Consider the following 26,815-nt stretch of genomic DNA (forward strand, 5'->3'; position numbering starts at 1 on the left):
CACACTTTCCTGGTCACTGCAACCAACTGCCAACTGTCCCTCTGCTATGGCCACATGTGATGGGGTTTGTAGGGGCACTGTAAATGTGTGTGGGCTTGGAGTGGCTAGGAGGGTGATGACATATGTTGGCACAGTGTCAGCCTCTGACAACCCCACCTGTCCCTCAACAGTACCATCATTATCATTGGTGTGTGTATGGAAACATACTTCAGCTTGCATGCTGGAGGGACCCTGACCTACCTCGCCACCTGTGGGAGAAACAAACACACACTTTAAGACCTGTGCAGCATTGCATAACAGTACACACAGTCACACACTCACACACTCAGACACTCACACAGTCTCACACACACACCCTCACACAGTCACACTCAAACAGTAACACACACAGTCTCTCTCTCTCACACACACACACACACACACACACACACACACACACACACACTCATGCACACACTCACACACACTCACACACACTCACACACACACTGACAGTCCACCTTACTACCTCCCTTTCACTGGGTTTACAGACAGCCCCATATTCAGTTACATATGTTCCCCATCCTGCATGGCACTTGCTAACATACACTCATTACTACTATGCATTATCATATCATTCCTCTTCATGCCTACACGTGTGATCACAACAAATAACCTGTTACTCCATCACCTCCCTGACTTGGGTGGAGTAGGTTGTACATGGCCTTACTGTTGTCATCAAGTATTACCCTGTGTATATCCAGTTGTGGTGTACATGGCCCCTATATGATTGGGGCTGCTATATTCACTACATATGTCACACACCGGAAACTCATACTACAGTCTTGCTCAGTCCATGCCACATCTGCTGCACGATCAATCCATCATGCTGACAGCAGTACTATCTGGGTACACTCACTGATGTGCTCTGGTAATTCCCCATTGCATTAGTAGGGCTTCAAACTTTGGTAGCTGGTTATCTATCTGCTGCTGGCAATATGATGTGTATACCTGGTATGTACTTTCCCTCCCAATGCATGTTTCATGCTCCAGACCTTGTTATGCTATCAGTTGTCCTGTGTTCACATATCAGACAGGTTGTCTTGGTGTCTCATGTGTCACTCCATGTGCATGTACAGCACAATCCCAAGGAGAAGTACTGCCATGTGATCAATCCCATTATTGCCTGTGCATACATGGACACCCACACAAACAGACACACATGTACACACACATCTGACATTCATCGACCACACTCCACTCCACCAGATTGCACTTACAGACACAATCAATACACACACACACACACACACACACACACACACACACACACACACACACACACACACACACACCTACATGTGAGTTTGCAAAAATTTTGTGCACACAGTCCTCCCATTACTCTTCTGTTAGCATGCATTACATATGGTGCTCAACAGCATGCAAAGCAACTATAGTGACTTCATGCTAGTGGCAGTATACATGTGTGTGATGCATGGGCTGTGTTGGTAGGTGATGGCCCTCCCCCTTGTTAACACTACACACATGTACAAAGTGTTACTGTGGACCCGTTCTGCACCCTGCCTTGTACTGTGCACCATACCTCACAAGTGTAGAAACCATTGCTGCATATGTAGTACGGTATGTCAACTCCAATACTCACAGCCCCTATGTGTTAGAGCAACTCATACCTGAGATGATATGTGAACAGATATCACTTGTGAATGCCTGATGTCTGCTTTACATATCACAACATCAGCAGTGCATGTATGACCAGTACAAGACTATTACACCGACAACCAGCAGACCTTACTATGGCTGTGGGGGGTGCCCTACACATGTCTCAGACCTCTGCATGGTTGCAAGGTCTACTCATGTGCACATTCCTTGGAGTGCACACACTGCTGTCATTATTGCTTTGGGGTCAGGGTTACATCTGCCACAGTTACTTAACCTGACTGTGTGCAGATACAGCCATGAGGGTGTTGTTTCACACATGTCCCTACTGTAGGCCATGTGTCCTGCCATACTTCTCATCCCTGTGGACACATTGCACATTGACAGGATGTTAGGTATCTTGCATGTGTCTCTTGTACCCTTCCGATACCTCAGCATGGTTTCTACTGTGATGCAGTGCATTTCACAGCAACAAAACATGAATGTGTACAGCATGCAGTATGGGTAGGTGTGTTAGATGTGTGCATGGAATATCCCATAGCTATTACATGCCCAGTGTATTGTCATGCATGAACATGAACCATACTCACCTGCTACAGGCTGCTGCCATGGTGGTATCCTAGAGGGGCCTACATAGTGTGAGAAAGTTGATGTCAGTGGCCAAAGCTGTGGCATTTTTAAATGGAGAGTGCAGCATTATGTTACATCAGCAGTAGAAGCGCACAATACTACAGCTTATGCATGACTGTTTATTATTACTACACAACAACAGACTATGTATATGACATCTCAGATTTGCATGATGTACCTGTACAGATGCGAATGCATACACAAGAGTGGTGGACTGATGTGCCCTGGGGCCTTACCTGCATGCTCCTCAGCAGGTGTGTCAGTGGCACCCACCTCCACAATGTGCCCTGATGGTGTTGGTGCTTCTGGCAGGCAGGTGTCACAAGGCTGCTGAAAAGCTCCTCCACACAGGTGAGGGGTGGATGGACAGCCCTGTTGTGAGGTGGTCCCCCTATACAGCAGCTGCATGCCGATGTACATGGCGAAGCAGGTCGGTGCAATGATGCCGGACCTGCTCATAGCTGTGGATATGCAATCTGACATCATTGACCCTGTGGACTAGATCGTTCCACAGGGCAGTCCTCTCCTGCTGATCGTGGGCTGTCTGGCCAAACAGCTGTTCATAGTGTTGTACCAAATGTTCAGTTATCACCTCTGTTTCAGCAGCACTGTACACTGGCAAAAATGTGTGGGCCATCTTCCCTGGAAGACATAAAGATTGAAACAGGTCTGAGCAACTCATACAGCTGGGTTATCATAGTTCTACATCCACATCTTTGCCCCCCCCCATCATATCAGCTGCAACAAACCGTTCATAGAATGCAATTGGTATGTCGGCTGCTGACCTATCATTGGGACATATGTTGTATTGTACCAACCTTTGTGCTATGTGTTTGTGCCACATTTTCTGCTATGTGTTTGTAGCCATGTTCCCTGTAGGGACACTATCTTTGCTGGCCTGTTACAGACTATTTCACCTGCATGCCATTGTCAGTGCCATTATATATATATATATATATATATATATATATATATATATATATATATATATATATATATGTACATATATATATATATATATGTAGATATATCTTGAAGGTTATTGATATACCTATATCTATATGGGTGTCTGTGTATCTGTAGACATATACGTCTCATTATATATCACACAGATATTTATCTATATGTGGGTTGCATACAGACATCTGGTCCACATTCTGTAACTGTCTTTCATTCACAGCTGCACTGTTCTGCTTTGCTGCAACACAGACAGGTGTCACATGTGAACACAGACTAACATTAGGGTGGTATATATGGTGAGAGATTGCTGGTAAGCCTATTATACACCTATGGAATTTGTGCATGCTACATTACACATTAACATGACTGTCCTGCAAGTGGTGTGCTCTGACACCCATGTGTCTATCATGACAGCAGTACTTCCACCACCAGGTTTTGCCCACACTAACATAACACACACAGATATTATGGCTTACATCTTTGTCATTCATTGCTGATCTGCACAGTTGGCGGGTATGTCCCACTGCCTACAGAGACCGACAGTATTGTCCAGAGCAGTTGTTCAGCAGAACATCATTACAGGGACAACTACAGATGGCACATATCAACACATATCAAACATTCCACATCATATATCCTATTAATCTATACCACATACTATAGTCAGTTACATACATTTATGTTTTACATACCTTTTTTTTCTGACCTCTGTGACACCTTTCTGTTTTTGGTGTTTTTTTTTCTGTGTGTGTATCTGTCTGTCTGTCTCTGTCTGTCTCTATCTGTCTGTCTGTCTGTCTCTCTCTCTCTCCACTAGAGTGATTGAGCTAGTTTGAATGGATTGCAGCATGGCTTTTGTAGGTGATGCACATGATCAGGTGATGGGCTCTGCACCAATCACTATGCAACAGTTGCTAACTGCATGCTGCCTACTGTGTAGTGATTCAGATAACCACTGTCATGGCAACCCAGTACTATAAATTGCTGACTCGTGTGGGCATTGTCCCTTAACCTTTCCAGTATGGAGGACATCCTTCCTGTATGTGGGCAGCAGTGTTACAGACAGCAGGTTGCAATAAGTCTTACAGCAGGACTTGCAGACGCAGGCCAACTACACATTTGTATGAGGTTCCAGACCTACAGACAGAGTGAGTAGTGTCGTTATGTGCATTGTGTAGTGCTGGTCTTGCAGTGTTTGCGTGTACATAGTAGTTTAGGATGGAATGCAGTCTGTCTGCATAGCTCTCAACTGTGGGCCTATCCACATGATGGCCAGTGGATTGTCTGTTTGCTTTTGCCTGTGTACCACACAGGTCTTGTCCTAGATATATCACCGTCAATATGTCTGTTGCATGCTGTCAGTACATGGCTACATCCATTTGTGTTTCTGATGTTTTATTCCTGCATAAGGGCATGTTACAACAAATCCTGTAACACCAGCAATTTCCAGGGTGTGTAACAGCAATAATGCAAGTATGGCCCTGTGTTCCTGTCTCTGTCCTCCACATATATGGCAGGCTTTGTCCTGCTGTGATACAGTTAGGATTTGTTAGGTAAACAGCCTATCATTATTTACTGCTAGCATTCCTGCTATCATTCCAGTCATATCGTGGACTCCAACAAAATTTGTTGGTCAGGGTCCATACATGTGACAGATACATTGACATTACCACAAGTAATACATTTCCCCCAAGGGCTTGACTACAGGGTGTAATTGGAGGCTGCTGAAGTACATCTGTAATTGTTGATTGTTACTTATCTTGAAGGCAAATCCTTTGTCTACCGTTGTAGTAACTGCATGGCTTGGCCTGAACAGTATAGTATGTTATATATCCACATTGTTTGCATCTACTGTTTAGTGTGGGCCTTGCATTCATCACTGATTAAATATTCCAAATTCTATGTGCTGTAAATAATGGCATACATTATTGCATAGTGCATAAATAAAGGTTTTCTGTGTAAGCATACCTGTGTGTTGTGTCATGTCCTTTGAATTGTGAGTTGGTATATGTGTAATGTAAGTATTCTCATTTGTGGGACTGGTTGCCACACTACACATGCCACAGGTACCAGTTACAAGGCTTGTGCCTGAGGAATATATGTTGCACCCAGTACTTCCACACTACTTCTACATATGTATGGCTACTAATAACTTTTGTCTATGTATATGTGTATGTACCTATATATCTCATATCTATATATATATATATATATATATATATATATATATATATATATATATATATATATATATATATATATATATATATATATATATATATATATATATATACCTGAACATATTTGTCAATGTATAGATGCATGTGCATATCTGTACAGTTGTAATGTGTACCCCTTCCACATTGTACATTCCCTACGGTAAAATGCCTTTTCTGCATGATACTTTACAGATATTGCCCAGACATGTACAAGTTAATTGGATTACTGTTAAAGCATTGTAGCTGTGTTGTGGAGGGTCCTAAAGTCAAGTACTGCATGTGCTGAATTTTGGATTGCACAGCATATCCGTTAGGGCTGGGGGGGTAACAAAGCACTAATTACCAGGTGTCCCTCATTTGTGCCCCCACCCCCATTAACAGTGCTTATGGTCTGTTATGTTGTAATGAGTGGTTCAGGATTTTGCTCCTATGTGGAAATGTTATACACATTTCTATCTGTATATATATATATATATATATATATATATATATATATATATATATATGTATATCTGCATAATTATATATGTGAAACCCCCATATATATATATATATATATATATATATATATATATATATATATATATATATATAGATATAGGCATTGATATATATATCTATATATATATATATATATATATATATGTGTGTGTATATATATATATATATATATATATATATATATATATATATATATATACAATGAACATATTTATCTATGTACAATTGATGTTATATGATTATTTGTGAGTCATACATATACATATATATATATATATATACCTATAGCTGTCTATCTGTCTACATTTACAGATATATATCTGTCCATATGTCCATGCATGTTTGGCTTTTATTTTTGGCCTGTACCTCATTCTCTTGGCAATTGACATGGATGATCTTAGGATTGAAGTCAGTCACCCATGCTGACACTTTTGTGTTTCAGACTTTTCATCTCCTTTAAAATATGTGTTCTAGTACATATAACTGTATAACTAGCAATATTTTAATTGTATTAGAGCAGTATTTGACAGATATCCCTATTTGTACTTACATTTTGACACACTTTGTCTAGAATTCTTGCATTAAGAGGTTGTGTGGTATGATATTACTACATTTCTGTTGACTGATTTTGCTGGATATGCTTGTGAAAACAAGAGGGTTATGTATATCTGCCATGGCTGATTGGTAAATCACTTTGTGTGTGGTGTGCAGGGTCCTGGGTTTGGGCCTTGCAGAGGCTGTATATTTTGTTGCTGGACAAAACACTGGCCATTGCATACAGAGTGATCAAGGGACTTTTGAACAGTTGTAAGCGGGTGTGCGCAGGTTTGTGCGGAGCTAAGCAATGCTAACCTCCAGGTGCAGTTTCTTGCACTCAGTTAGCTTCTACTTTGCTTAGTCTGTGTAGGCAATGCTTACCTCCATGCAAACACACTTAAACATGCTTACTACTACGTATCTATGCTTACTACTGCTTATTTGTGCTTACACCTGCTTACTAGTACCTTATTCTTTATGACACTGACACTTCAGATGTGCATTTAATGCAGTACTCCAGTTCACATTTAAATATTATTTAGTAGGTTATACAGCAAAATGATGTTCATATACAGATTTCACATGGAAAACAGAATGTGCTGCAGTGGAACTCAAACCGGGAATGCGTGCTCGTTAGGCGGATGCTCTGTCCACTACACTATTGCTGTTTTACTCCATTTGCATAATTCTACCATAATGTCATACTCATGTTCCCTTTCCCCAGTCCCTGAGCTCCATGTACACAGCATCCATCCATTCTCCAATTGCTAGCCCAGCCATACCACACCTCTACACATTTCCCTCTCTGCACGTCTCTGTACTTGTCCAGTATAGTGTCTCACCCCAAGCTTCTGCAGGCTCTTCATCCATTTAGTCCACGTACATACATTCCCTTGATCCTACTCCTATACTGGTAGAGACATCGATATGATCCACAACTTTTGGTTCGTCCCACCAGGGATGGACCTGTTGTTGTGTCAAGAGTAGACTTAGCTGGTCTACACTGTTTCTTCCACTGGTAGCATCCTGCCAGGGGTTTGAGAAACAGTGGTTTGCTCATACACCTGGCCAGCCTCATCTCCAAGTTCTGCGGGACCGACACCCCAGGTGTGACATTCTGTGTATGAAGCATGCCCACATGCCCCCACAGCATGCACCTTTTACATTATTCTCTTCAGTATTATGCAAGACTACTGTTCTCACAGTATGATTGGACAGGCACTGTTCTTTGATGCACATAGACTGCTCAAAATGCTGTGGTTGAGCAATGTACACGTTTGCTGGTATTAATCTACATACATACATTTCCTATATTGTTGAATGACTGCACTGGATGATATGTTTGTAATAACAGCAGCTGAATGTGTATCTGCCATGGCTTAGTGGTAATTCACGTAGCCTATAGTGTGCAGGGTTGGGGGGTTGCAACCTGGCAGTACAGATTATTTTGTTAATGGGCACGATGACAGCTGTTGGCTACAGAGTGACTAAGGCACTGTAGAGCAATTGTAGGTGGGTATGCACTGGTTTGCATGAGGCTCAGCATTGCTGACCTCTGGTTGTGGCATCTTACACTGAGTTAGCTTCTACATTGCTTAACAAGTGTGGGCATTGCTTACCGCTGCCCAAACAGGCTTACACCCGCTTGCTCCTGCATACCCCCACGCTACTTCATGTATTTAGTTTACATTTGTCGACCGGGACAATCCAACTGGATGCTTGTCCATTTTCAGCAGTGGCCTGGGGAGTAGAGCTCCACAATGAACCCCAACTACTCATTTCAAGTACTACTGAGGTGTTCACATTCATAGAGAGTAACAGACATAACATAGCTACGTAACATATTCTTCATGCTTAGTTTACATTAACATGTCGGTATTATACATGTTTAGGTCAGGTTTACATGTCAGGTATGACTGCTGACAAAGGTCAGTTTAAGGTGAAGTTGGATTCCAGTTTAACAGTTCTGGATAGGTTACACGCAGGTATTCGGGATAGGTTTAGTTACTCCATACCTGTGTGGCAGAGTAGAAGGGAATAGTGAAGGTGTAGGTAGGCAGGTAGAGGGGGTGACATTGTAACTGTTTAATAGCCTGTTGGAATAATTGGAAGGGGAGCAACAGCGAAGGTTTGTCAGATGTTAGGATTTGTATGGGAGGCAGGACAACAGGTGTCGGTTTCACTAGTTGATGTAGGAGTATAGAGTGTAAGTTGGGTGGGATTTCACAAGGTGGTGAGCATGTGCTGATCCAAGTGTGCTTGTGGTGTTCCTTCATGTGCTATTTACATGTGGCCTGTGGGACAGCTGAGGTAATACATGTGGGTAGGGGGTTCCCGATTCTGCCAATATAGTTGGGGAAGAGAATGTCACCTACATGTAACTTTAAACATTAATGGAAATGGAACAGGGGTTGATAGGTAAGTGGTGTTTATGGGGCAGAAAGAGGGAGAGATAGTAGGGGAATAATCTAGGGATATGCAGGAATGCTGAAGGGAAGATCCACAGCTGGTCATGTCTTCTACAGCAGCAGCTGCGCATATACACTGCATTTGGAAGGTGTGTTGGACACTCACAACCCTGGGTGGGGGTGAGGACTGCAATAGTAACTTGTGATGCCATTTAGATCGGCGTACATGCCTACAGTAGGGTGTTGCGACCATGTGTTGTTTGGTGTTATGTAGTGGGTTTTGCAACAACACATATGGTTATATCATACTTTGCCATGTAAAATAGACTGTGCTGCAGTGGGACTCGTACCGGGAATGGATGCTCGTTAGGTGGCAGCTATGCCCAATTCACACTATTGCTTACATCCATGGGGCGGTCCGAATAGCACCACTCCAGTCAACACCTGCATGCCTTGGCCCATAATTGCATACCCATTGTTCACCTGCCCCTCCTCTACAGCACTCATCCTTACTCTGGGTGCAGGTTGGGTCTAACCACACTATTACACACTACACACTCTCCACTTCTCGGCACCCATCTAGTAAGTTGTCTCGACCCATGGGTCATCAGGCTTTCCCAACCTTATAGTCTGAGTACATACACACCCTGCCTTGATAAATTGTTGCAGAGATGGGCCTCCGATCATCAACAGTTTTTGTGGTGTCCCACAAGGGATGCTCCTGTCTCTGTTGCAAGGTTAGACTTAGCGGGTCCACAGTGTTCCCCCCACTTATTGTGTCCTGCCTGTGGTTTGGGGAGCAGTGGATTGTTTACATTGTTTGCATGTTTGTTTGTATGCTTCCCCCGTCTGGATGGGGGGGAAATACTACGTGTAACACATTTGTTGATTGGGCCCCTCACCCTCATTGGCACGGCATATGAACATATGTCATTCTTATGTGCTGTATCATATCATAGCTATATATCTGTGTACACACACACACACACACACACACACACACACACACACACACACACACACACACACATATATATATATATATATATATATATATATATATATAAATATTGCTGTATATATATATCTAACGACATGTAGATGTATGGGTGTCTGCGTATGTATATATCTATATGTGGGTATTTATATATATATATGTCTGTCTACGTATGTATACATTTGTACTACAGAGAGGGAGAGGTATATATCTATTTAGTTATGGGTATATATACACATACACATACCTCTACATATTTAGCTACATATCCTGTAATGTAGACTGGTATTGCTGGATACTGTGTTTCGTGTGCATACTGGCCAACCTTATGTGCCACGTATGCTTTGTGATACCTACAACTAAAACCGTTAGTGTAAACAGAGTCACACGTTAAATCTATTGTTAGTACCAGGGAAACATTCGTCCCATGCGGGTCAACCCAAACATTGGGTATTCAACTTTTGTCTAAACCCAGAGTTGCAAAGGTACCCATGGCTATGTGCATGGACTACAGTGTGTGCCAGACCTTGGATACTTGGGTCGGGACAACATACAGGATGGGTCCTGAGGGGGGGGGGTGGAGGGAGGGCAATGTACGGTGGTGTGGTAGCTACCAGCCGGAAACCAGGGTAGGGATGGTGGCTACGTGTGTGCAGTGCTTGGGGGAGAGCAGAACTCTGGTAATGAATGTATGAGTTGAGGATGGCCTGGGTACTGGCCGGCCTGCCTAGTGGGTGGGGAGAGGGGAATGTGATGTCAACATGTGAAACATAACAGAGGTCTAATTACATCCCTATTTAAATGAAACACGTACAATACAATGAGCTTGGTAGTGTATTGCAGGGCGGACATGTTTGGCTGGGGGGGTGCCAATTCATATGAGACATATATTGTTTGGGGCCTCTCAAGCCCATTAACAGTGCATGTGGACATATATGTTTCTGTTAATCTACCATTGCTATCTACAGATATCTGGCCATATATACCTCTATGGGTATATATATTTGCTTACATATTTCTATCTATGTCAGTATATATCTACGGAGAGATATATCTGCATACATATATGCAACTTGCTGTGTATATGTGGACACATAGGTGTTGACATATATATGTGTAGATGTCTCCATTTGCATGTTTATATGTTCATATATTTTTATATATATATATATATATATATATATATATATATATATATATATATATATATACATATATATGTATATATTTCTGAATATTTATATATGTGACTACATCTATAGATATGTTGTATCCATTTAGATAGTAATATATTTGCACATACACATCCCTCTAGATGTAGGTATATTTTCTCTATGCTGTTGCATGACTGGGCTGGAGTTATGCTTCTGACAACATACAATTTATGCATATCTGGCATTGTTTAGTTGTAAATCATTTTGTGTATGGTGTGCATGGTCCTGGGTTCCAGCCTTGCAGAAGCTGTTTGTTTTGTTGCTGGGCAGAACACTGGCCACTGGATACAGCGTGATTAAGGCACTTTAAAGTGGTTGTAAGCAGGTTTGCATGGAGGTAAGCACTGTTAACTTCCAGTCACAGTTTCTTACCTCCAGTTAGCTTCTCCTTTGCTTAATCTGTGTCAGCAGTGCTTACACCCATGCAAATGCACTTGCACACGCTTACTAGTGTTTACATATGCTTACTTCTGCTTATCTGTGCTTACACCTGCTTACTGCTGCCTTATTCATTATGATACTGACTCTTCACATGTGCATTTCCTGCAGTACTCCAGTTCATAACAATGTATGTTATTTAGTGGGTTTTGCAATACAAATATTTGCTTATACCATGCTTTGCCATGTAACATAGATTGTGCTGCACTGGGACTCAAACTGGGAATGCCTACTCGTTAGGCGAACGCTCTGCCCACTATACTATTGCTGAGATGCTTAATTTGCATATATCATCCTTGTTATCCTCTTCAACCTTTGAGGCTGCTTTAACCGTAGCTAAGCAATGGGCACACCCGCACACCTACAGTTAGCTATTCTCGAAGTTTTAGACAACAATACATGAGTTTCTTCTTTTGATTTGTATGTCCTGCTGCTGTTGTACACATGGGGGACTGTTGTTGGGGATATGTGGACACCTATGAGCATTCTCTCTCATTTATTTCCACTTTCTGCTGTTCAACATTGCAGGGGCGTGTTTATTCTGAGAGCTGTGCTCTCAGACATGCCCCCTGCACTCGTACACGCTCCGTGTAAGCCTGGGAGCTCAGGCAGTGCACCTTCCTTACTATGCATGGCGCTCTGCTGTCCTGCTGCTAAGCAGTCACTTCCGTGCAGGACTAGACTAGTCCTGCAAAGAAGATTAGTAAATCTGGGGGACACTCTGTCTTTTAAACTTTTATATGCTGTATTCACCTTCACCAGTAATTATTATATGGTCATCCTCAATAAAAAGTCTGGGCACTGTATATGTCCTTTACATTTTTCCATTCTTGCAGTGATAGCATTCCATTTCTCAATATTTAATTCCTTCCAAGGATATATCCTATAATACTTTTCCATAATCTTATCATGACATTCTTTTCTTTTATTATCAATTGCTTTTGCGTTCACAAGATAATCTTTTTTTTTTAATAATTCTCCATTTCTTTATTACAACTCCTTTTTTGAACAGAAAAAGGTCAACCACTCTGTTTTATATTTCAGACTTAATATTTTCATTAATAAAGAAACCTCATTGTCCTTTAAACATTTCATTACTCTATATAAGTGTAATGATACCATATACACTATAGGATTTATTATCCCCAAACATATTTTTTCTTTTTCACATATAGTATCCCTCTTTTCACAGGGTTCAACCTTGATCCCCAAATAAAAGAAAATATTATATTATATACATCTTTCTCTAAGTTCAATGGAATAATAAATAATCTTAGCTAAGAGTACAGCATTTATTATATAAACTTTCATTTTAAAGGAAAGCCTAAAAGACTTCCAAAACACATACTTGTTTCATTTCCTCTGTTTTTTTTCCACATAGAAACTATAATTTCTTGTTTACTGAAGTTTATTCCAAGGATCTTAATTTTTCCCTATTAAATTTTACTCCACCAATCCTCCCCTCAAATCATAAGCCTTGACTTTTGTCTTTGTTTAATGCAAACTGAACACAATAACCTGAAAAATCTCTTGCATTTGTTTTATCACTACATTTATGTTCAATGCATTTCAAAAAAATAGGCATTTTTATCCATTCATTATATGTATAACTCATAACATCCATCTCCTTATTCATATACATAGATATTGCATTCATTACTAATACAAATAATGTACCACTCAATGCAGAACCTTGTCTAATACCCTTCCCTAACTTTAGATCTTCACTCAGCAATCCATTTATCATAATCTTCACTATATTATACTTATATAGTGAAACACATATTTTAATCTTCTTACTTATATGACATACATCAAATATATCCCATGATACTGAGTGATGAATTGAATCAAATGCTTTGCTTAGATCTCTTCCCATTAATTTTGCCTGAGCATTTCTGAGTACTATATCATCTACTGATTCTCTAATTATTAATAAAAATCTTGAACTCTTTTACCTTTTATACCAAATATATATTGATTTACAACTTTACCTACTTTTTCTTCCATCCTTTTTTGTAATATGTTCATAAAAAGCTTGTAATATGTATTATTTAATTCAATTGGTCTCCAATTTTGTATTCCCCCTTCTCTCATTTTTCCCATATAAACCTAATAATACCTCTAAATAACTCTTTATATATAAAACCTTTATTTAACCATCATTCATTTAATACTTTGATAAAACATATTTTTTGCTCTAGTGTCAAATTTTTATACATCCTATATTCTATTCCATTCACTCCTGCAGATAAATCTAAATTCATTACTTTTAGTACCTGTTCTAGTTCTTCTATTTTTATTTCTTTTAAAATCCTTATTCTCCATGTCAAAAAATGCATGCACCTTCTATTCCTCCAATGTCTTTGTTCTCTGCTCTTTACATAATGTACTAATATATTGTTTTACTATATTCATAATCTTCTGTTGTGTTTTATACATTTTACCTGAAGAATCTTTCATTTCTGTCATTACACTATTATTCTCTTTAATTATTTTACTTAAATATGGTGCAATTTCTTCTTTTATTTTGTCTCAGAAAAGTAAGTATCTTTGTTTAAACAATCCCCCGAATTCTCAAAAACTTGCACGGCATGCAAGATCGGTGCAGGAGCTCAAGCAGCAATATGTCTGTATCCAGGAACAGCTTGCAGGGACATGCACGAGTGCTCCTGCACTAATCCTGCATGGACAAAGCCCTTGTATGCAAATAACCCCATTTGCAGTTTAAATATATACAATGAGGTGCTTTTGCAATCCAGAAAGCTTGCGACCGTCCATACAGGACTAGTGCTATCTGCAGAAATGTACTCGGTTAGTAACCGAGTGCATTTCTGCAAAATCCAAAACGGAGCTGTGACAGCTCAAAATAAAGGCTGCATATCATGTAGAAAGCATGCCAATGACCAATTATAAGGCCGTTGGAATTGCAAGCATTTAAAAAATTACATAAATCAACTTTTATTTATTTTTTTTTACAGATCTCGGCTGTTTAAGCGCAGCAGCGTGCAAATGGGATCGGGGGAAAATAACAAAATGAACCTAAATTAAGCATTCTAACTAAAATCAGTATTCTGCCATGCAAATCAGTGGTAGACAGAGGACAACATGGCCAGTGAGTAGTGGTTGCTAAGGGGGGAGGCTCAGTGTGAGACATGTAACCATGCATTAGCAGGCAATCCTATGCAAATGTGGGGAAGGATAGTGAATCCCAGTTTTCCTGAGCATGTGAGCCAGGTCCCAACAGTGTAAGAGTAGGAATAGATTGGTGCAAGCCTAGGAATTAGGTGACATCATGGGGGGTGTCAGGCATACTGTAAGCAGATTGGAGCCATGTGACTCAGGTTTACTCTTAGCTTAGCACAGCTAAGCTAGGGGGTGTGTCCAAACCTGCCTAGCACTCTTTACAAAGCCTAAGCGGGTGTGTTTGCCGCGCACCAGGTTTTACAGTTAGAAAAAAGAAGTTAAACCAGGAAATAGCAGCACTGTGCACATTTAAGCACTGTGTTTGCGTGGCGTGCCCCTGGGCTTAAACAGAAAGGTAATGGGAAAGGAAAACAGCAGTAGGAAGGTAATCAAGGAGAACTAGCGTAGCTGGCAGGTGAAATGTATCAGAATCAGTCAATTACACAGACAGCAGACCAGCCCTGTCTAGAACACTACTATAAACTATGCAAACACCTTCACCTCTGGTTTTTCCCACACTCTACATCACTGGTGTAAACAAGTGGGGAACTGTTAACACTCACAACAGCAAAATGATAGAAGCTGCTACAGCTATCATACAACAACTTGTGGAAGAGGCTGAGGGTGGTGAGGATTTGAATGCTGTCAATCAACCCACAGTGAAAAGACAGAGAAGAGTGCACAGACCCAGGGTAACCTAACAGGGGCTACATGAGCTGGAGATAGTGGAGCACTATAGGGGGGACAGGGACCTCCTACAGCAAATTGTTGAGCTGTGCCAGCCACACCTCACATACAGAACTAACAGAGGGGAGCCCATCCCTGTGGATACCAAGGTATGTACAGGCCAACGAATACTAGCTACAGTTACCTTCCAAAGGTCAACTGGGGATATGATGGGGATTTCACAGACATCAGCATCCAGGGTACTCCACCAGTTCCTGGATGCCATGTCAGCACATTTTGGTGAGCACGTATATTTTCCCAACACCCATGAGGGATTGGCCAGCAATATGCAAATGTTTCACCAAATAGCAGAATACCCTGAAGTAGTGGGTGCTATAGACTGCACGCACATATGCATCAAAGCCCCACCTTGTGAGCTGGGTAGGGTCTAAATCAACTGCAAGGGCTTCCCCTCCATCAACTGCCAGGTTGTGTGTGATGTCCAGGGTATAATAATGACTGTGTGTGCTGGCTGACCTGGAAGCTATCACAATTCCCATAGCTGGCATCTGACGCAGCTGTACCAGAGATTTGCCAATGGGGACATCCCTGATGGCCACCTAGTGGGGAATGCTGGATATGCACTGGAGCCATGGCTGATGACACCCATCAGAAATGCACACACACCTGAACAAGAACTCCATAATGAGGCACATGCACAGGCGCTCACGTCATGGTTCCCGTGCCTGACACATCTGATGGAGCCTTGCAGTACTCACTAGCTACATGTACCCAAATTGTCTTTGTATGTGCCATGCTACACAATATGATCCTGCAGAAACAGCTTTAGTAGGAACAGCATGGGGCAGGGCCACACAGCCCCCACCATTGCCAAGGCCTACACAGGCACAGAGAGACTTGGAGAAGGAACAACCTGAGGCTGCCCCAGTAGCAGGAGGAAGCATGCCCAGTATACCCTGGCCTTGCCAAAGAGGCAATGCATAGCACATACACTGACACAGGAGGGACCCAGGGAATAACACCTCTCTGTGACTCTCACATACAGTAAAAGGGATGTCAAACATTACATTACCTGTGCTTAACCATGTGTAGGGAGTGTATCATGTGCATTCGACATAGGCAGCCCTGCAGCACAACCCTCAATACTGGGACACCCACAAAGTAAGTGACTCACACATGCCAGGCAGGAGGTTCACATACACAACAACAGTCACAGCCAGCAGGACAGGTGTAGACAAACACAAACAGTATGGCCTCTGAATGAGGCCTATGGGTAACCTCCCCCCAAGCCTACACAGACAGACTACAGCATGTCAGGCAGTGGGATGTCAGTTCTGAAGGGCAGGAAGTCATAAACTGATATGTAGGTAATTAAAAGCTAAGATCTGTAGTACACTGATATGCCTCTAGTCAGCACGATAGGAGAGACTACAGAATGAAATGGAGTACCAGACATACCAGTACAGTGCTAGCAAATGTGTACAAGTGTGAGGTATGCCTCCCATCCTACGTAGAACTGTAGTCACAGTCAGGTGTGCCCCCCCAATCCTGTGCAAAAATGTAGAAATAGTCAGGTGTGCCCCCCCCATCCTACGTAGAAATGTAGGAACAGTCAGGTGTGCCCTCACCAGTCCTGTGTAGGAATGTAGAAATAGTCAGGTGTGGCCTCCCATCCAATGCAGAAATGTAGTAACAGTCAATGACAAATGATCGACGGATACCCTGCAGAGACAGCTTGCTACCTGTAGGTGTACAACACAAAGGTCAGCACTGCAGTACAAACTTCCTGGACTCGATCCACACATTCAATACAGACGGGCATACTGGGCATGCCCACACACTTAGAGACATGAAGGCAATGTCAGTTAACAACATACTGAAAGGTCATACTGGGCATGCTCACACACTTAAACACATGAAGGCCATGTCTGCAAACAGCAGTGGACTAGACATATCTGCCAGCCACAGATGTTAGTGCAGACACTCCTCAGTATGCACAACTCATACTTTGCACACACAATGGATAGGAATACATGCATATATGTAAGGACAGCACACTATAATAAGCCAAAGGTAGATCTGTACATAAATGTGTGGAAGAGGGTGAGTGTGACAAGGAACCATCCTGGCCTGTCTCACCTAGCACACAGCCCAAGGGCCACAACCACATGAGGGTCAGATGTCACTCACTGCAGATACTAGCCATCGGTACCTGTCAGCATTACAGAGTATGTGGTGCATGTGCCAGCTGTGCAACATGACTGTACAAGGAAGTAGTCATCTAGCAGCTGTATACAAGTACCTGTGAAATATGACCCAGGTTGTGCCTGCATGTGGTGTGTCAACCCCTAAATGAATGGGTTATGGCCCATGCACATACACTGCCCTTCCCATAGTCCCACTATGACAAGCATGCTGAGGTCATCCACTGTGAAATACACCTTTGGGAGATTGTTACTCCAGTAATCTTCGTGGCATGTCCCATAACTGTGTACTACTCTAGCGTAATAAAATAGTTAGGTAGGAGTTCTAACCCCAGCCTTGGCAACTGTGTGTGTGTGTGTCTCTGTCTGTGTAGAGAGCAATGATTTTTAGGGTAGTCACACTCCCTACAATTAGAATGCTCAACTTTGCCAAGGTTGCTGATGTCATCCACCTAGGAATACACCTCTGGGAAAATTTTAGCCCAGTAATTTCTGTAGCGTGTCTTGTAACTGTGTACTGCTGTAGTGTGATGAAGTAGTTGGGTAGGTGTTCTAATCCCAGACATGGCAAATGTGTGGCTGTTTGTGTAGACAGCAATGCTTTTTAGGGTAGTCATACTCCCTACAATTCAAATGCTCAACTTTGGCAAGGCTGCTGATATCATCCACCTAGAAATAAACCTCTGGGAATGTTATAGCCCAGTAATCTCCATTGTACGTCCTGTAGCTGCATACTGTTGTAATGTGGTAAAATAGGTAGGTAGGTGTTCTAATCCCAGACATGACAAGTGTGTGTGTGTGTGTGTGTGTGTGTGTGTGTGTGTGTGTGTGTGTGTGTCTGTGTAGGCAGCAATACATTTTAGGATAGTCACACACCCTACAATTCAAATGCTCAACTTTGGCAAGGCTGCTGATGTCATCCACCAAGAAATACACCTCTCGGAAGGATGTAGCTGAGTAATCTCCATAGTGTGTCCTGTAACTGCGTACTACTGTAGTGTGATAAAGCACTTAAGTAGGTGTTCTAATCACAGATATGGCAAGTTTGTGTGTGTGTGTCTGTCTGACTGAGTCTCTGTAGAGAGCATTGCTTTTTAGGGTAGTCACACTCCCTACAATTCAAATGCTCAACTTTAGCAAGGCTGCTGATGTCATCCACCTAGAAATACACCTCTGGGAAAGTTGTAGCCCAGTAATCTCTGCAGTGCGTGCCATAACTGTGTAGTGCTGTAGTGTGATTTAGAACTCTGATAGGGTTCTATTCCCAACCATGGCAGCTCTGGATGTTTTGTGTGTGTTGCAATGTATGTGTAGGGAGTAATGCATTATAGGCTAGTCACACTCAGTACAATTCAAATGCCCTACTTTGGCAATACTGCTGATGTCATTCATTGTGAAATACACCTTTGGGGAAGAAATTCTCCAGTAATCCTCATGGTGTGTCATATAACAGCTCTGTGCTGTAGTGTAATATCAACCGCCTGTTAGGGGTTCTATACTCACACATGTTGGTTGTGGATGCTCTGTGTGTGTGTGTGTCATTGTCTGTGTAGGGAGCAATTCATTTTAGCCTAGCCAGACTCACTACAATTCTAATGTCCTACTTTGGCAATCCTGATGATGTCATTCAAAATGATATACACCTTTGAGGTAGGAATACTCCAGTAATCCCCATGGTGTGTACTATAACTGCATAGTGCTGTAGTGTAATAAACTAGTTAGGTAGAAGTTCTACACCCAGACATGTGTGTGTGTGTGTGTGTGTGTGTGTGTGTGTGTGTGTGTGTGTGTGTGTGTGTGTGTGTGTGTGTGTGTGTGTGTGTGCATGTGTGTGTGTAACTTGTATCCTGTGTGACAAGAGACTGGGGTGCAAATCCATACCCATACATGTGATGGCAATCACAGTTAGCAACTCCAGTATTACCCAGAGCACACTCTCAACCCATGTGTCATACACACACACACATGCCTAGGCAACAACCAATATGTGGGTAGTACACTGCATATTGGTCACTGATAGTAACTATGGAGTGATTGCAGTGGGCTACAGAGGGCATGGATCCCTGTCCATCTGTCCAATAGGCACATACATGGACAGTGCACCTTCCCCATGTTCCCCACTGGACACCTGCAACACCTGTTGTGCCATCACATGTGACCCACAAAGGACATACCATGCCTGAAAACATGCCCTCTATGGACAGATGACACTGACATCAAGGAATGCTGTTAGCATGCTATCGATGTAGGTGCAGGATAAACCTGCTGTCCATTACCAGTTCTCTCCACAGGTGGCCAAGACTGGCACATCTGATGATAATCTGTGTACACAACATGGGCCAGACACCTCAGGTACAGTTCCACATGTCACTGTACATGCATGTGGGAGGTGTGCACATCCCAGACACCGTTCATGTCATGGACTAAGGAACACATACATGACAAGCGATGCACAACATTGGCCACACGCAATAGTATCCCAGGTGACTGGATGGTGGTTACAATACCCACCTGTGTGGGCAAATGCAGAAACTACAGCCCTGAGCTGCAATGCAGACCATTGTCATATGGCCTGATGCCAAGGTATACCCATCGCCTAGCCTTGTATAGCCATCTGGCACAGTCAACCACCACACACCCGTGCAGAAATGCACCCATACATATCAGTACTGGCACCCTGTGTGTTTCTGTGTGTGTTGTATGATGCAAATGATCACATCCACACTCACTACAATCCCATTGGCATACTGAAGCATTCTGTCGGATGTCAGACACCTCCCCATCCCCTTTGCCTATATAACCTCTGTATGGCCTGTGTGGTGCATGTGATACCTGCACAGTAATGTGTTGTGGCAATCTCACTAGTGATGAGTTGTAATCCTGGCCCTGCCAGTTGTGTCAATGTGTGTGCGTCCCTGTGAGAGTGTGGCTGTGCTGATGATGGCACCTGTTCAGGCAGACAGGCATGTGTACTTCGCCTACCATATAGCTACCATATCCCTGTTGCAGATGTCCCTCACCATTACATATATGTTCCGAGGGCTGCAAAACAGGTGATCTATGTGGTGCATCCAATAACTGCATAGAACTGTAATAGCACTACATAGTTGTCAGGGGTTTGATACCCTGTGCTGGTAGGTGTGTGACACAGACATGCTTAAGTTTTACTCTCCCACCCCTCCTTGACTTGCCTTTGCCTCTGTCTGCCTCTCTCACTCCATCACTGGTGGATGTGGAGACCTACACTGCTTTGCTTAGGTTGCAGCATGTGTATTTCAGGTAATGCTCATGATCAGCTGATGGCCTCTGCATGAATTGCAGCCCTCCCCTAGCTGATTGCATGTGGAACAGCTGTGGTAACATTCCCATAGCCAATTGCATGGAAACACACTTCAATATCTAGGAACATCATGTTGGTGTTGGGCCTTTTCATTCACTGTGAGCAGGAACTCGATCTGTTGTTTGGCAAACAGCATCTCAGATGGATTGGGGATTTACCTCTGACAACATACACTGTAGAAACAGGCCAACACACAGGAGGGGCAAGTGCCTGACTTGACTACAGACTGTAATAGCTGCTATACTGCATTCAGAGTAATGTTGGTTTAACAGGGTGTGTGTGTGGATATGGCTGTCCTACATCTATTAATACCTGCCATGTCAGTTCTATATTTATGAGGACTCCCCATCTGTAGGGACATCTGCAGACTGGGCAGTGTGTGGTGCCTTTGGTTTCATGTGTTATCCACAGAGCATATATCTGTGAACTGCAGAAGGTAGTGTGAGGACTGCAGTCTGTAGATGGTGAAAGCCATGACAGTTACTGACTTCATATCCCTCATAGGACATATGTTGCAATAAACCCTGTTACAACAGTAAATGTATGATGTTATCACAGCAACATGTCAATATTGGCCCTGTGTATGTGCTTCCAGCCACATCTCAGTCAACTTTTGTATATATGTCATGCATTAAGAGGTGCATATCTGCTGCACACCATAATTAGTGTCATCATAGCTGATAACAAGCCAGTGAGATATCAGACTGCTACACATGTTATGTACAGTAAGGGTTATATTTGATGACATAACCTAGACATTCTGTGGTTGTTTATACAGTGCTGAGGTCTGTGTACTTAAGGTAAATGTTGACAGTGTGTGTATTGTTAATATGTACCTTGGCCTGTGTACAGAGTGTGGTAGATGTCATCATCCTAGGTCCTGTCCTATCTGATGTTACATGCTGCTCCACTGAATGTTACCGTATTGGCTTACATATTTGTAGCACCATACATACACATGTCCCATACTAAAGACGGGCATCAGCCTGCACTGTGTAGTGGCCCAGTATATGTAGGGTTAGAGTGTGAGTGGCACATATGAGGATGGTGTTGAACAGATAGTCCATATACTGTAATATTATGCTAGTTTACCATATGTGTCTGTGGCTGTGTTCACATTGGTTGTGGTTATGCACTTTCACACAGATGTATCTTACCCTGTTCTGTGACATGCCTGTATAGCCTGCTATATATGCAGGTACATGTGCATTCCCCCATAGGAGATGTAGGCCAGTGTTGAGCCAGTCTGCCTGTAGCCTGCACAGTGCTTTGTTGCATGCCTAGCAGCTTAGTGTACTTACCCAGTGAGGTGTCATGTCTAGATACTTGCCAGAGTACTGCTGCCAGGTCTCCCTTAACAGTCATGTATGTCAGACAGAGAGGTGGGATGCTGTACAGATGTATGTCAATATCTAGTGGGTAGTATTTGTCCATGACACCTCTGTACCAGCAGTTATTATGTGTCAGGACAGACAGGGGTGTGTGAATGCATAGCCTATGGGGGCAAATGTATACCAGTCATTATGTGTTATACCAATCTACATGGCTAACATCCATATTGTCAGGCTTGGTCCACATGTTGGTCCACATGTTCTGCGCTAAGGGGGTCTTGTTTTACCGATGGACTGTACAGAGTGTGTCAGAATGTCCACATCTATTGGACAATATCTATGTTGTAGTCCACAGGAGTATTATGTGCTTGCAGCGGTACTGTACTATGATGTTCTTAGGATGTCTGTCAGTAGCCAGTGGTGCACATGTGAAAAGCAGATGTGACCTCCCACACACACCATGTCTGTGAAGACAATCCCTATTACAGTAGCAGTAATCTGATAATATACCTGCTATACATGCCTGACATCTCCTTGCACTACCAAGGTGGGACTATAGGGGCTGAGGTAGGGCTACACCCCATGCTCAGGATATATGGTGAATATATATGTACATATGATTACCAGATATCTATATAGATAATTACACATGTACATATCGACATATACAGATGGGTGTGTATATATACATAGATATGCATATACACACCCAGATATATACATATACAGAGCAGTATATGTCTACACATATACAGATAGAGATATATATGCACATATATGTATACCATGCTGCCATGCCTGCCAGCAGTCCACTGCTGTTGTATCCCCCACACATACGGTGGGTCTGGGACCATATATGTGTGGGCTTCACCTAAGCAATACATGTGTGCCCATATGCACTCCAGAGGCCTGTGTATGTAACAGTGGTATATGGCCCTGTATTATTGAGTCTAGGAGGGGGGATGCACCATACATAACCTAGGCTGCTACAAAATGTGGGGGTATCAGGGGGTGAGGTTCCTTAAAGTATCTGGATGTACAGTACCATATATGTTACCTGTCTTGACATTACTTACATAAAGTGGGTTACTGCAGGCCTACTGCCTCCTGCCATACAGACTGTTCTGTTTGCCAGTGTGCCTGTGATGGTGTCAGTTATGCCTAGTTATGTAACAGTTACATCCCATTTGGTCAACTGAAGTCTTTACCACCTAGTGATTGTGTACAGAGTGTAGATAGAGGCTGCTGAACTATACACCTTCATCACTTACTGTTGACTGTGTGGTATCCTGTGGCCCAATCTGTCTTTACTATTGTACGATTTGAAGGGCTTGGCCTGGGCAGCAACAGTTGTGGACCTTTCCAGACTACTGTATTAGTATAACTGTTTCACAGTTGCCTTACTCTGTTGGTATGGATGTTAGTGTCTAAACAGCTATATGACATGGCATATAAATCTGTAATAGTACACAAATAAAGGTATTCCATTCCTGCAAACCTGTGTGTGGTGTTTATTCTATGACCTCCCTGTGGGTATATGTTGCAGGCAACGACTGTCATTTGTATGGGTGGCTCATCCAGTGTCCATTTGTTAGGGTGTTAGCTATGGGCAGAGTGGCTGTACCATATTGTGTGCGCCTACTACATAAGTATTTTACTGTGCATATCTCTGCGTGTGTATGTGTAGTCACATGTATATCTATATATATGTATATACATATATATATATATATATATATATATATATATATATATATATATATAAATATAAGTGTGTGTGTGTGTGTGTGTATATCTGTATCTGCATATATGTGTCTGTGTTTATGTATTTATGTATGCTGAGGATGTTGATAGCTTCCACAGTTTACATTTCCTATGGGAGCCAGACTGTACTGCATGATATGTTATCAATACCAGCCTGACATCATACAGGTGGGATGTAGTACTGTTGACATCTTGTGCCCATGTCATGTCAGGTCCTTGTTATGGGATCTGCAACACTTGGTAGTGCATTGCACGGTGGATGTGTTTGGCTATGGGGGGGGTATGCCAATTCGTACAAGACATATATTGTTTGAGGCCTCTCAACTCCATTAATGGTGCATGTGGACATATATGTTTCTGTTAATCTACCATTGCTATCTACAGATGTATGGCCATATATACTTATATATATATATATATATATATATATATATATATATATATATATATCTGCTTACATATATATAACTATGTCTGTATATACCTACATAGATATAGATCTGTGTACATATATGTAACTTGCTGTGTATATGTAGACATACAGGTGTACACATATATATGTGTCGATGTAGGCATTTGCATGTATATATATATATATATATATATATATATATATATATATATATATATATATATATACACACACACACACACACACACACACACACACACACACACACACATCTACATATATAGATATGTTGTATCCGTTTAGCTATTAATATATTTGCATACACATACATCTAAAAGTTGGCATACATTCTCTGTGCTGTTGCATGACTGGGCTGGATGATATGTTTCTGAAAACATCAGAGTTATGAGTATCTGGCATGGCTTAGTAGTAAATCACTTTGTCTACGGTGTGGAGGGTCCTGGGTTTGATCCTTGCAGAGGCTGTTTATTTTGTTGCTGGGCAGAACACAGGCCATTGGATACACAGTGATTAAGGTACTTTAAAGCAGTTGTAAGTGGGTTTGTGTGTATTTGCATGGAGGTAAACACTGCTAACTTCCAGTTACAGTTTCTTATACTCAGTTAGCTTTCAAATTGCTTAACGTATGTAGGCATTGCTTACCCCTGCGCAAAAAGGCTTAAACCCACTTACTGCTGCTTAAAAGTGCTTAATGCCGCTTACCCCTGTGCTAATTTCTTTAAAAGAAAAGAAAAAGGGGTTGATAGGAAAGTGGTGAAAAAAGGGGCACAAAGAGGAAAAGACAGTAGGGAAAATAGTTAGGGATGTGCAGGAAGGGTGTAGGGAAGGTCTATAGCTGCCCATTTCTTCTACAGCAACAGCTATGCATATACACTGAATATGGAGGTAGATTTGGACACTCAAATCTCTGGGAGATGGGTGAGGACAACAATAATAAGTTGTGATGCCAATTAGATCGGATTACATGTGTCCAGTGGAGACGTGTGTGAAATGAACAGCTATTTATGCGGATTGATTTTTTTGTGGGAACAGATTGCCCTTTTTCTTTTTTTTCAGGTATGAGTGGGATGTTGGGGAGGGTTAGTAGGTATATTTGGGGAGGTAGGTTGGGTAGGTTAACAGACAAGACATACAAGATGCATACAGGGGCAGTATATGACACATGTGGGGGGTAAACACCTTGATGGGGAGAGGTGTTGGGATATCAGAAGCCCACAAGCCCCCTAGTGGTAACAGTGGGACTGAGGTCCCCACCCATGGGCAGCCACCACTGCACCTTCACAGCCCCGAAGGTGGTTGTGCTGGGGGCTGAGCTGCAGAGCCAGGCTGACTCTCTAATCATGACATGTGGCCCTTGAGCTGGTGTAAAAGATCACCAAACTGCACGTTGATTGCTCTACACACCAGACCCCAACCAGGCGACGGGTGACAGTTGCCTGTCCATGCCCACTCCCAGGGGGGGGCAAGTCTCATCCTCTGAGGTGGTTCCACCCAAAGGTGCTGCCAGACCAATGGACAGGGAGGTCCGGTGTTGGGCCCCAGACATGCTCGTGCCCGGTGCCTGAGCCAGTTGAGGTGGGACAGATGGGTCTGCTGGGACCGGCCTTCCCAAGCGTACTATAGTGTTTAGATTTCAACATCATATATGGGTTAGTAATAGTCAACACATTCCAGGGTTAGGTATAACAGCATGCATAGATATTCCCATTAACCCAGACACCAGATACGGAACAGTTGCATAACAAACAAAACACATGCATATATGGGACTACAGTGGTAATAAGAACAGCATGCAGGTACATTGATGGCACCATGCCAACAATGTTGGAATAATTCAGTATGGCACATGCATGGGAATCATTAAAATATTTATCAAACAATTGGACATTATCAGTGTCAGTACATACCAGTTGGGATGGGTATGTTGATTATTGTTGGAGATAAGGTCGGGGAGAGAAAGATGTCAATTAACAAGTAGTATATTCCTGTAGTCTACATTACTTTCCTAGTCGGTGCTGTTATCTGTACCTTACAAGTCTTACTACACTACCCTATAGACTTATATTGGACACTGATATGGCTGTCGACATCATTACACATGAACTGGTTTTACCTGCAGTATACACCTCTTACCTGGTATACCTGTCAAGGGAATGTTTGTTAACACAGACTAACTGTGTATACACATACGCTCAGATTCCAGGTTGATGTTTTGCACTATGCTATCCAACTCTTTCTGCACAGACTCTGGCCATGTGTTGACCACATGCTGGTGTGCCTGGACAAATCAAGAATATTGCCCTCTTCCAC

This window comes from Protopterus annectens, chromosome 6.part0 (assembly GCF_019279795.1).
Source record: "Protopterus annectens isolate FY-2018-M chromosome 6.part0, PAN1.0, whole genome shotgun sequence".
Lineage (NCBI taxonomy): Eukaryota > Metazoa > Chordata > Ceratodontiformes > Protopteridae > Protopterus > Protopterus annectens.